The sequence below is a fragment of the Mesocricetus auratus genome, unplaced genomic scaffold, assembly GCF_017639785.1.
Source record: "Mesocricetus auratus isolate SY011 unplaced genomic scaffold, BCM_Maur_2.0 Super-Scaffold_100676, whole genome shotgun sequence".
NCBI classification, from domain to species: domain Eukaryota; kingdom Metazoa; phylum Chordata; class Mammalia; order Rodentia; family Cricetidae; genus Mesocricetus; species Mesocricetus auratus.
Genome location: NW_024429266.1, coordinates 158585730 through 158598374, shown reverse-complemented (window position 1 = coordinate 158598374; position 12645 = coordinate 158585730).

Sequence of the window (12645 nt, the reverse complement as noted above, 5' to 3'; positions counted from 1 at the left end):
AAGCTTTAATAAATCATAAATAATATCACCACAAATATCTATTTGTTTTCTTCTCCTCCTCCAAACTCCCACCAACAGGTGAACTCCTCAGAGCGGTGCCAGAACACCTCAGCTGAAGCACAAATCCCTTGTGCTCTTCTGTCATTGCTTTCCTTTAGACACTTCTTTGCTCAATTTTTGTCTATCACTTTCTCTGTACTGAAATTTCTGACATTTTTTACTATATCGATTCCATTTCTTGCCTTCCCTACACCATGTACACTTTGCATACGTGGGAGGTATTTAATGTGTTCTTTTGTGAGTGAATAAATAAATGAGTGAATGAAAATTATTTCCCCTAACCCTTTAGAAATCCCACCAGAATCCAAATGTGAAAAGGATCATTATTTTCAAAATTTAGAATGTCACTGGACCCTTAAAAAATCAAGGAAACCAGGTCAGAAAGGGGCTCAGAAATTAGGAGGACTTGCTTCTCTCCCAAAGAACTTGAGTTCAGTTCCTAGCACCTAGGTTATTTGGGTCTCAAAGACCTGTGGCTCCAGCTCTAGGAGATCTAGTGTCCTCCTTCAGCCTCAGTGGACATCGGCACACAAATATTCAATATACCCTCATGTACACACATATGTACATAATCAAAAATAAAGAAAATCTTTTCATTTTAATTCAGAGCATCTAGCAATTTGGCCCCAGCTCAGTCAAAGAACAATACGTGTGTGTGTGTGTGTGTGTGTGTGTGTGTGTGTGTGTGTGTGTGTGTGTGTGTGTGTGTGTGGCTTCTGTGACAAGGAAGCTATGAATTTATACTATACATTCAATGATTCAATGAATACATTCTAGAGTCACATCAAAATAGAATTCTGTGTAGAATCCTTGAAACAAATAATCCAACCATTCCTCTTGAAGTTATCTTCTCTCTTTGTCAAAGAGCAAGAATGGATGTCACAACTTTAAGTTTGTATTGTTTCCCAAAGAAGGAAAAAAATGGAACTTATTGGCAACCTCTTTGCTTCCAAATGAGGTCTGCTTCTGACAGACAGGTGGCTCATAAATGGATCTTTTTACATGGAAATTATGGTGCACTTAATTTTTCTTAAGATTAAAGCTATAAATAGAAAACCGGTCATTGTATCATGACAATAAATTATTATTATTTATGCACACTGAAGAGGAGAGTTACTTGCCTTCATAAATTACCTCTTCATGACTCATTGAGTTCCTCCCGACCCATGAATAATGAGTTCCCTAATCTGCAAAGAGCTGGAGCAGTGAAGACAAAGCAACAATGGGAGGAGCTTGAAGAAGAATTATTGAATCAGGTACTTAACATATTTACATAGCAGGTTTATAAAGACTGCTTCTTGGCAGTCTACACTAAATCAATGCTGCATAATTGAAAAATAGCAGCCTGGTGCCTCTTTATTTTTTCTGACAAGGGTAAATAATGTCATTTTAACAACAGTACCACATACTTTCTTGAGACAGCTTGTTAAGTGGAAAAGGCCTATCTTTATAGAGCTCATATGTTGGTAGCATGTATGGCCCAGACCTTTTCACACAGTCCAAGAAAAGGTCTGGTTTTTCTTTGGTCACAGACTCCATTTATTCTCCTAGTTTTGAAATATACACTATATACACATTATTTCTGTTAAGATCATAAAATATTCAAAGAAAACTGAACCTGTGAAAGAAAGCATTCAATGGTAGATGACACTCTGTAATTAAGAATATTCTTGAGTTTATTGTATGAAATAAATGTTTGGAAGTTTTATTAAAATGTATACCAATAAATTCATTAAAGTGTTAGACAAAGGCTCCTCTAGTGAATTTGAGACATGACAGATAAGCATTTGTAAGACAGAAATGAGTCCCTCTATTGAAAAAATAATCTTCCCATATTCGTGGGGAAAATAAATTTTTGGGGCCAAAAATTTTCTATAGCGTCATTATCATTTCAAGTCTATAGAACAGCTACAGTCTATAAAACTTAAAACAACAATGTTGCCTTCACTTCTAAGGCACCACTTAACCCACTGCAGACATCATTCTCTAACAAAGGGAAAGCAACACACGTGGTGAATCTCAGGCCCTGATATTTAGAGATCATTTTTCTACTTTTAAACAATGGGGTCTCCATCCTTCATATTCCACAGCCTTGACATTCATCATCATTTTGGGAAGAGCTTAAAGAGTTTTCCCTTGTGGCTCTCACATAGACTGACATCTCATCGCCTGCCCCCAGATATTCTCCCAGTTCCTATGAAACACACATGGAAAATTTAAGCAAAAATCTAAACTCGTGCTAGTGCTCAATGTAGAGTCAATGTACTACATAAATTTGCACTTAAGTAATGACTGTTTAACATGAATAGCTAGAATTACCTCTAGCTGTCGTCTTCTCAGAAATTCCAATGAACTTTCTAGTAAATTACACATATTTCCCCTTACTTGAAGTGTTTCTGGCCACATGAAGGGTTCTATTTCATCCAGTTTTGCTCATGTCCTATCTCAGAAAGTTCTAACAAGGGCCAAAGCTCTTGAGAATCAAATGGACAGGAAACCGAGATGCATAGTAAGAAAAGATACAGGAAATGCCCAGGGTGATAGCCAGAACTGTAGTTTTTCATGTGTTTCATGAAATACTAGGTAGTGGCAATGGGATAAGATCTTATGAGATAAAAGAAATAAATGAACTACATGAATCCTTGTAAGACACTGAGGACAGAGGTCAGAGATACAGTTTCTCAAGGCTGCTTTGGCCATTGGAAGATACTCAAAGTATATCATTAGTATCATAGGAAACAAAGCATCCAAGACATGGAATCACTGCCAATTCCAATGCCCTGATAATTGACAAAAAAGAGATCAGATAGACTATCATCCTTCTACATGGATTATAAACAATACCTAAGGAACATAGTGGAAACTGGAGAAATTATTCTATCAGTCCTGTGTAACTAAAGGCTGCCATTCTCAAATCAAAGGAAAAGGAAATTAAGGATAGATTCAATGAGAAATGAGATTAATAAGTTTAGGAACAGTGACAGGAAAATCAAGATAGGAATGAGAGGATTAAAATTTCCACATACCAAAAAACACCCCAAAAAACCAAAAAACCAAAAACCAAAAAACAAAAGCCCATAGGTGAATAGTCAATGTTGAAAATCCTAAGATTTTCTACCCCTCTTTGACCATCAACTTGGGATCCACCAGTGTGGTAGCTGATATTGGTCCTGATGAGAGCAACAGTGAAATCCAGGAAGTTGTCAAGTTAGACCAGTTTAAACTGATGGCACAGCAGCAGGCTAATGAAATCGATTCAATGGCCTGACTTTGATTGTGTATCAGGCAACATAGTCTCCAGATGTTTCTTGCTGCTTCCTAGGTGCTTGCTTGGATAGGATTCCCGAGAGCCTATCTCAGCCTTTCTCCTACTTCCAGTTTATTCTTCCTTCCTTTTCTCATGTGAATGAGTGTCCCTATTGCTAAGCAAGAAAGAGTAGTGTAACAATTATAGACATGGTCTCCGGGAATAATGCTGGTAACCATTTTTAAGTCACACACCACTTCAAAAAACTAAATACTATATAAAATAAGTATCTATTCAAAATTTCACCAAATAAGTTGTGTATTACCAAGCAGTAAACATGTAGGTTTTTGGTGTGTGTGTGTGTGTGTGTGTGTGTGTGTACACATGGGCAAACATTTATTAACATTCATGTGTATTGGGAGATGTAGAGTCCAGAGGTCTATAGTGAATATCTGCCTCAATTTTTCTCCATTCTATTTTTTGAGACAGCCATCTCCCAATACCAGCATGATGTTTTGCTAACTGTATATATTCTGAGATGATTGCCATAATCAAGACAATTAGCATACCTGACACTTTATAGGACTACTTTTTGTAGTAGGAACACGTAATAATCTACTTGTAGCAAATTTCAAATAGCAAACCAGCATTTATTACCTGAAGTCACCTCACTTTTCATCGGAACTCATTTCTCTTATAGTGTCTAGTTCACACCTGTGATGAAAGGCCCTCCATATCCCACACTGCACTCAGCCATTACTAATCTCTAAATTCATCAAAGCCCCACTTTGGTTGGGCAGCTTCTTGGAGCTTTCTGCTTTCACCGTTTCCTCCAAATCGTGCTCAGCTCTGTGACAATCCTCCTTAAGAGTATCCTCCCAAGACTTTCCAAAACCATGTAACACCCACACTCATGTACCACTCAAATTCCATTTTAGTTAATTCAATGCATTTATGGCTGGTTCAGGAAAAGCTTTGCCTTGGCAGGGGTTCTTCCTTGGAGTGATATCATAATGTTACAAGGCCAGACTACTGTAACACTGGATCTCCGCTCAAGTTTCAAAAACAACAAAATATTCGGAGAAACCGTCTGATTGACTAGAGGAAGTTCAGAATCCACTTGACTAATCACTGTGGAGTAAGAAGGGGTAGGGAGCCCAACCTGATGGAGAAAAGGGGGAAGGTACTAGACAGGTGGGAAGTGAGTCGGCTTTCTCTCTCCCCTCCAGTGACAGTCTCTTCTCCTCTCTTGTCACTGAGCCCTACTTGTGTCATCAAATAAGCATAGATACACCCTAGTTTGAAAGACACTTCTCTTAACTTTGGAATCCCCTTTTACAATTGTCCTCCTCCTACCAGAAGGCTCTAATGAGCCATACACTTTTGTGCCCAGAGAGCCAAGATGCACCTGGAGTAGAATGTGTACCATGTATCATAGCCTCCTTCAAACTCTTCCTCTATCAGAAAGTTTTGTTCCCTCTCTACTTCCCCACACCAAATCTTCTATAGGACCATTTGATTTCAGCAGGCTATGCTATTGAATACAGTGAGTTCTACGTATTTGACTTTGTAGCTTTTATAGCTTGTACTTCATTTCCTTATTTGCTTTTGTTCCAGAGATGCTTAAAAGTAATAAAGAGCTTATATGTACTTTTCTGTTTGCTCTCATTTAATCATATTATAATGCAAAAAGTCAAGTTAATCCTGAGAGACTGAGGGAAGACCTTTTTTTAAATTTCAAGAACTATAGTCTAGAACATCTATTTGTCACTTAGTCATATACTCCCTGCTGTGGCACTGAGCTATGTTCCCAAGAAAGCGAAATAAATTATTCAAAGGCAGTGACTATGACATTTTTATTTCTTTTTATATACACCTCCACTTATATATTGCTATTTCAAAACTATATTTTATTGAATGAATACCTGGAATTTTTGCTTTGTTATAAAACTCTGTTATACATCATAACTTTATTGTTTTTTTATTAAGTTAGCTCTTTGACAATTTTATGCAGTGTGTGTGTGTGTGTGTGTGTGTGTGTGTGTGTGTATTGCATTCTGGTTGCCCCCTCATCTCCTTATTGCTAACTACTCTCCTCCTCCCACACTCTTTCCAGATTCATGACTTTTGGCTTTTGGTATAGCGCATTTTATTTAATCAGGGGCACCTGTTTGATGATCAGATTGGGACTACCATTTGGAGCCTGATAGAGTCACCAGTGGGTTCAAAATTGAAGGTGACAATGCCTTGAATATACCCATAGCAAATAGTTCAGTAGAAAGAGGTAGGACACCCTGAGTGGCTTTTATTAAGAGATAGAAATTGTGCTAAACACTTTGGAGATCCTCAAATACACTTTAAAGCATGAAGAATCTTACATAATTAAGACAATCACTAACAGAGAGGAAACTGAGGCTCAGAGACTTAAATAAGTTGCTTAACACCATGCACCTTGTAAGCCATAGATCTGTGACTGTGTATGTAAAAATGATTTACTACGTGAGATTTTTGGCCCAGCTAGGTCCTACTGCCCTTTTCTGCCCCCAAATAAACACACAGACACTATATTAGTATAAAGCTGTTGGCCTTTAGCTAAGGTTTCTTATTCTTAATTATTAACCCATTTCTATAAATCTTAAGTATCTCCACATGGTCTTCTGTTACTGGAGAAAAGGTCCAGGCCTCATACTCCATTAGGATCTACATCACATCTGCTCAGTGTCTCCACAGAGAAGACAAGAGAAGACAAGAGAAGACAAGAGAGAGATTTCCTGCTTGTTCCTGCTTATATACTGATTCTGACCAGCTACATCACTTCCTGCCTGTCTGTACAGACCTCCAGTCCTCTATGGTTAGCTAGTGGCAGTTTCAGCCCTGCTATGTCACTTCCTGGGATCATGTGATGATTCCTCTCTGCCTACATATCCCAGAATCCTCCTCATATCCTAGTCCACCTATCTTGCTGCCCTAGTGGCCAATGGTGTTTTATTAATCAACTAATAAGACAAACATATACACAGAAGAACATTCCCCATCATCTCCTCTTTTCTGTCTAAATAAAAAGAAGGGTTTTAACTTTAACATAGTAAAATTACATATAACAAAACAGTTATCAAGTAAGAACTATAATTATAAAATTTAGTTCATTAACATTTAGCAAGATTGAAAGAAATTATTCCATCATCTATTCTATCTTTGTGAGTCTAAAGTCTTATATGTAACTTGTCTTTAATCCTAACTGAGGAAAACTATAACCATAACTATCTGTCTCCATCAAAGACCACAGAAGGATAGTATATAAACTCTAGAATTGACAGAGACATCTTGCTACCCGAAGTTCTTCTGCAACGTTGGGGCATCCATCTTCAACCTATAGGCTGCAGTGTGTCTGGCAGACTTCTCAGCAAAGCAGAAAATTTTAAATTGTCCACCTGCATTGGCACTTTGTCAGCCATTTTTCTCTGTGTCCTGCAGAATGTCTGGCAGACTCCTCCATGAAGCAGGGACCCTTTAGGATTGTCCATCTTGTTTTGCAAGTTTGTTTAGCAGTCACTTTTCTGTGGATCCTGCATGTCCAGGCAAGAACAGCTTCTTACCGAAATGGTTAATCTTGCCATGTTGAAGACAAAACTCCATAAATGAGTTTTCGGTGCCCATCTTCCTCTCAGATGTAATTGGTGTACCAGGAGCAATTGTGTCTCACTGTCATGAAAAACCATAAACCATTTTAATTGTCATATTCTGTAGGTCTTTGAAAGATTTGAAGACTATTCATCTCAAATACATCTCTGTATATCTAGAAAACCTAGCTAATCTAACTGTAAGTTTTGACTATTATAAGTGACTATATACAATCTGTATTTAACTACACATTACATTTTTAAATGAGCTATATAAGCACAATATCTAAACAAGAGGAGAAATATACATATCAAAAAACTGACCTTAAATTTGTATCAATAAATGAAAATCCACTCCAATGCAAAGTATTCATTCTATATCATAATCTCTCTTTTACCTTTAAAAAGAGATTGTTTATTATCATTAACCATTTATAACCAACCCCAATTAAATGAAAACAGACATTTATAAACAATATTTGAGAATATGGGTGTCATTCTCTCCAAACTGCTTCCTGTTGTTTGGGGGCACTGTCTTGGGTCTCCTAAGAAGACCCAGAAATCCTAGCTGTAGTAGTCTGTGACTGCATCATCTCAGCTGTTTTTGGATGTTGGATCACCTGGGCTACTGCTTCAGGGGGTCTTACTTGATGAAACCATATTAGTCTGGAAGGAATCCACAACTTTTCATTTTCTATGGAAACACAAATAAAATCTCTTTTCCAAAGTAACATATCCTTATACTTAAATTTTGAAGTGAAGGTATTTTTAAAATATAATAAATTGGATTAATCCAGCAGCATTTCTTTTAGTAGTTGTTACTATTTTCTCAGCATTCAAATAATTCAAAGACAACACAATAGCATACAGTATTCAGCTTCTCTGTGTATTTTCCATCTTTATGAGACTTATTTATTTATTTACTTATTATTACTCTATTTTTTTTTACTTTTACTTTTTCGGTTTCAAAACAGGGTTTCTCTAACTTTGGTTGTCCTTGAACTCACTCTGTACACCACACTGGCCTTGAAATCAGAAATCTGCTTCCTCTGCCTCCTGAGTGCTGTGATTAAAGGCATGTGCCACCACACCCAGCTACTCTATTTTTTCTTTTTTATACTTTCTCTGTACTTTTTCTTTTCTCTACCAAGACTCCCTATATTTTAAACACACTGTAAACCTTAATGAGGTTTTACTTCATCTGAGTCTGTCTTTACTGTAAATCTTTATCTTTTTCTAGCTACAAGTCTTTTATCTGCTGAACAACAATGCTAAAATTGAAGCCATGGCTGTTTTAGTGACTGTCTTTCCAAGATGGCAGGGGTACATTTATTGCCAACACTGAGAACTGTGCCCACCACCTTGGTCTATGCTTCCATCAAGCAGCATGCTGCTGACTTGGAGATGTAGTCACTGCTACCTCCGGCTGTTTCTACACACCATTCAATTGTTAGTAGAGCCTCTTAAAAGGGCCATGTGGTTTTTCAGTTTATGATGAGTCAGGAAACCTCCCTTAAAGGAGCCACTCAAGTCTCTGCTTGTCTCTAGCAAAACAGAGCCTGCCAGATGAAAAAAAATGCTGCTACCAAGAAGTTGTGCTTGTTTCTGTTCTTTTGTTTCTAAAATCCCCTTTTAAGTTTTTATCAGATTTTAAGTGGAAATTCATGCCCTACATTGAGCACCATTTTATTACGTGATGTTTTTAGCCTGGTTAGGTCTCGAAGGAACTCTTCTTTTTATTTAGATAGAAAAGAGGAGATGATAGGGGATGTCCTTCTGTATATTCGTTTCTCTTATTGGTTGATGAATAAAACACTGATTGGCCAGTAGCCAGGCAGAAAGGCAGGGCTACCAGATCAGGAGAGACGGCTGGGGAGAAGAAGGCAGAGAGAGGTGACAAAGGGATGCCATGTACATAGATTAGTAGTTAGGCGTTAATAATTAAGACAGAGCTAGCCAATAAGAAGCCCTAGTCATCAGCCAGTATTATAATTAATATAAGTCTCTGAGTATTCATTTGGAGATGACACGGTTGTGGGACCAGGCTGACAGGAAAGAATAACCATAACAGTGATTGCTAGGGAACCCAAAGCAGAACCAGCCAGTGTGGTTTGTATAATATATATAGCATTTGTTACTTTGTAACATGTTTATGCCCTTACTTCAGTCCTTGACCTGTAACATACTGATGGCTGGGTTTCTTTTTCCCTCTGCTTGTTGGCCAGAAGGGAGTAGAGTGAGCATTTATTCAATTCCCTTGATTTTGTACTTGAGTTTGAACCCTTGTTATTAGGGTTAAGAAATTTAGCATCACTTAGCAGAACAGCTTTTTTTTTTTTTTTTTTTTTTGGTTTTTACGAGACAGGGTTTCTCTGTATTGTTTTGGAGGCTGTCGGTCCAGCCCAGCCTCGAACTCACAGAGATCCACCTGCCTCTGCCTCCCAAGTGCTGGGATTAAAGGCGTGCGCCACCACTGCCCGGCAGCAGAACAGCTTTTAAACAATGAACCTTGTGCTTGGTAAGAGGCCCTGTTAATATCTAGGCTGTGTTTTGCAAATGAAGTCAATGCCATATCAGCACATCATTAGAACACATTTCTGCCTGCTGACTTTCTATCCAGAACAGAGAAATCCATTGTGGTGGTGACGATGGGACAAAGAGAATGAGTGTTGACAATGTGTCAACCAGTGACTGGCAGTGGAAAATACCCCATGAGCTCAACCTTCCCATAGACTAAACGGGCACGACTCAGCCCAGTCATTGCTAATGACTGCAGCATTTATGTGATTGTGCCTTATAAAAAGACATTGTGAATGGCTTCATTTTGCTCTTCTGATGGCACAAATGAACTAACTAAACAGAAGAGAGGGCTGTGTGGTCATTGAGTGTTAACACATAACTAAGGGCTTGGCTTTGCTTTCCCATCCTTTGTATATAGTCAAACATAGCCAAAATTACTCTGCCTTAGCAACAACGTTACCCTAGCCCAAGCATTAAAGTAATCCTTATTCTAATGAGTAAATATATATATACTATCACAAGGAAAGGACTAGAAAATTCTTATCAAGGACTACAAAGTTTCTTCTTGCTGTGCATCCCTGTGACATTTTGTCTGGGTAACACCATTCCCCTCCCCATAGCAACCAGTGTAAACAAGCTGTTTACTCTGCATGGAGTTCTCTGTCTTTCTGATGTCTGCTATGCTGTCTTCCATGAGATTTCAGCTCAAGTGTTACCCTTTAAGAGGAACCATCCTAGGACTGCCATCATACTCTGTAAACTGAACTCTTACTGGGTGCATTTATAACTAGAATTAGGTAGTTAATTGGAGCAAAGGTACTCTGTTTCATCTGGCAGACAAAATGGTAGAGCCCACCATAAGTCTACCAGGAGACAAAGAATGATTTAGTTATTTGGGAAGAATCAAAGGCAAACAATGTGGCCCAGTGCATGTCCATGTGTACATATACAAGATATGGGGGTGGGGAGAAGGGCATGGAAAGATAGAGATAGAGATAGAGATAGAGATAGAGAGAGAGAGAGAGAGAGAGAGAGAGAGAGAGAGAGAGAGAGAGACTAGGATTCCTAAATATCAGCCTCATCTTTGTTTATCCCAGCCTGTATTTCTGTATTTACTGCTATGACATAAGTCACTAGTGGTACTTCATGTTTTCCTCTTCTAAGTGGGTGTAGTTACATTGTCATGCCCAGGTTCCTCTGCAGGTTAAGTAATGGCACATGACTGAGTGCTGGCCAATGGAATGCGCACATAAGTAGTGACTCCCTGTCATGATGGTTATTCTCCCAAGGACTCTTGCAGACTCCCTCATTCTTGGCTTATCAACTGCCCAATGGAACAGCATTCAGCAGAGGATTCAAGGTCTAGGTCAACCATTCGCTAAAGAAACACAAAGTTCTTGGCTCACTTTGTGGAAGGCCACCAGGTAAGAGCAGTTTAGCCTGTTGGGTGTTGTTCAAGCAGCTAACCTTAACTTCAAGGACATCAATATTTTCAAAGGCATTATCTTTCTTTGGCTTACATCAATTTGACACATATCTCAATTATTAACAATAAAATAGCCTTGACCAAGACAGCTACTAAAAATAGACGTAAAGCTTTGTACTGTGTTTTATACAACTGATTTAGAAGAAACACACTGTTCATTTATACATAAACACACACACATAAATGCCCACACACAAATATACAAAGTCTATACAAAGAAAAAGAATGTGTTAATGGTGGGGTATGTTTGGACTGCGTTTTTCTATGTTCTTAGTGTCTTTTTTTTTTCTTCCTTTCTTTATTTAAGTTAGAAACAAGCCTGCTTTACATACCAATCCCAGCTCCCTCTCCCTCTCCTCCTCCAGGGCCCCCCAACCCCCCACCCTATCTCCACTCTGATCCTCAGGGAGGGTGAGGCCCTCCATGGAGGATCTCCAGTCTGTCATTTCATTCAGGGCAGGTTCTAGTCCCTCCCCCAAGAGTCCAGGCTGAGAATGCATCCCTCATTTTGGGATGGGTAGGCAAAGTCCATTTGTATTCCAGGGATAAATACTACTCAAGGCCCTATAGATTACCTCGGTCTCCTCACCGACACCCACATTCAGGGGCTCTGGATCAGTCTCATGCTGTCCTCCCAGCCATGAGTCTGGGGTCCAAGAGCTCCCCCCTTGTTCAAGTCAACTGTTTCTGTGGGTTAAACCAGCCCAGTCTCAACCCCTTTGCTCATCAGTTCTCCCTTTCTGACACTGGATTCCAGGAGATCAATTCAGTGTTTTGCTGTGGGTGTCTGCCTTTGCTTCCATCCGTCACTGGATGAAGGTGCTGTTTCCCAGACTCTCTGGTAGTGGGATTGTATGCTGGCACTCCCCTGATTCATGTCTAAAACTCATATGTGAGTGAGTACCATGTTTCTCTTTTTGTGACCAGGTTACCTCACTCAGGATGGTTTCTTCTAGTGCCATCCATTTGCCTGCAAATTTCAAGATTCCATTGTTTATTTGTTGTTGCTGTTGTTGTTTTATACTGAATAGTACTCCATTGTGTAAATGTACCACATTTTCTCTATCTACTCTTCAGTTGAAGGGTATCTAGGTTTATTCCAGGTCCTGGCTATTACAAATAATGCTGCTATGAACACAGTGGAATGGACGTCCTTGTATGAATGTGTATCTTTTGGGTATATGCCTAAGAGTGGAATTGCTGGGTCTTGTGGTAGACTTATTCCCACGTTCTTAGTGTCTTATTCAAGAAAATAAACACATATAGATTGTAAAAAATAAACATGCTTTATTAAAAAAACAAAGAGATTGATGAAGATATACTTTCAAAAATGACAACTGGCCTTATTAGTAAAAGTTCTCAAGGGCCCTAGGGTATTGCTTGGTGCTTCTTTTATGGCATCTAAGAAAAGGAGAGGTTTGGTTGCTGAAGACTATAACATGGAAGATTGCTTGTTTTGATTGAACAGACTTGAGTTATGCAACCTTCTATTTACTCTGTGTCTCTTCCCATGAAACATCTGATTATAATCATAAGCACCTATGCCTTCTCAAATATGCCTAGCCATAAAATAGTAAATAGGCGACCCCTCCCTAAAATTTGCACAGAGGACGCTGTACCTTATTGTATATGCACCCAAGGACAGTGCTGTTGCTCTCATACCTAGATATAACTGGGAATATGTTTGAATAGGAACTTTTCATGACTGATGG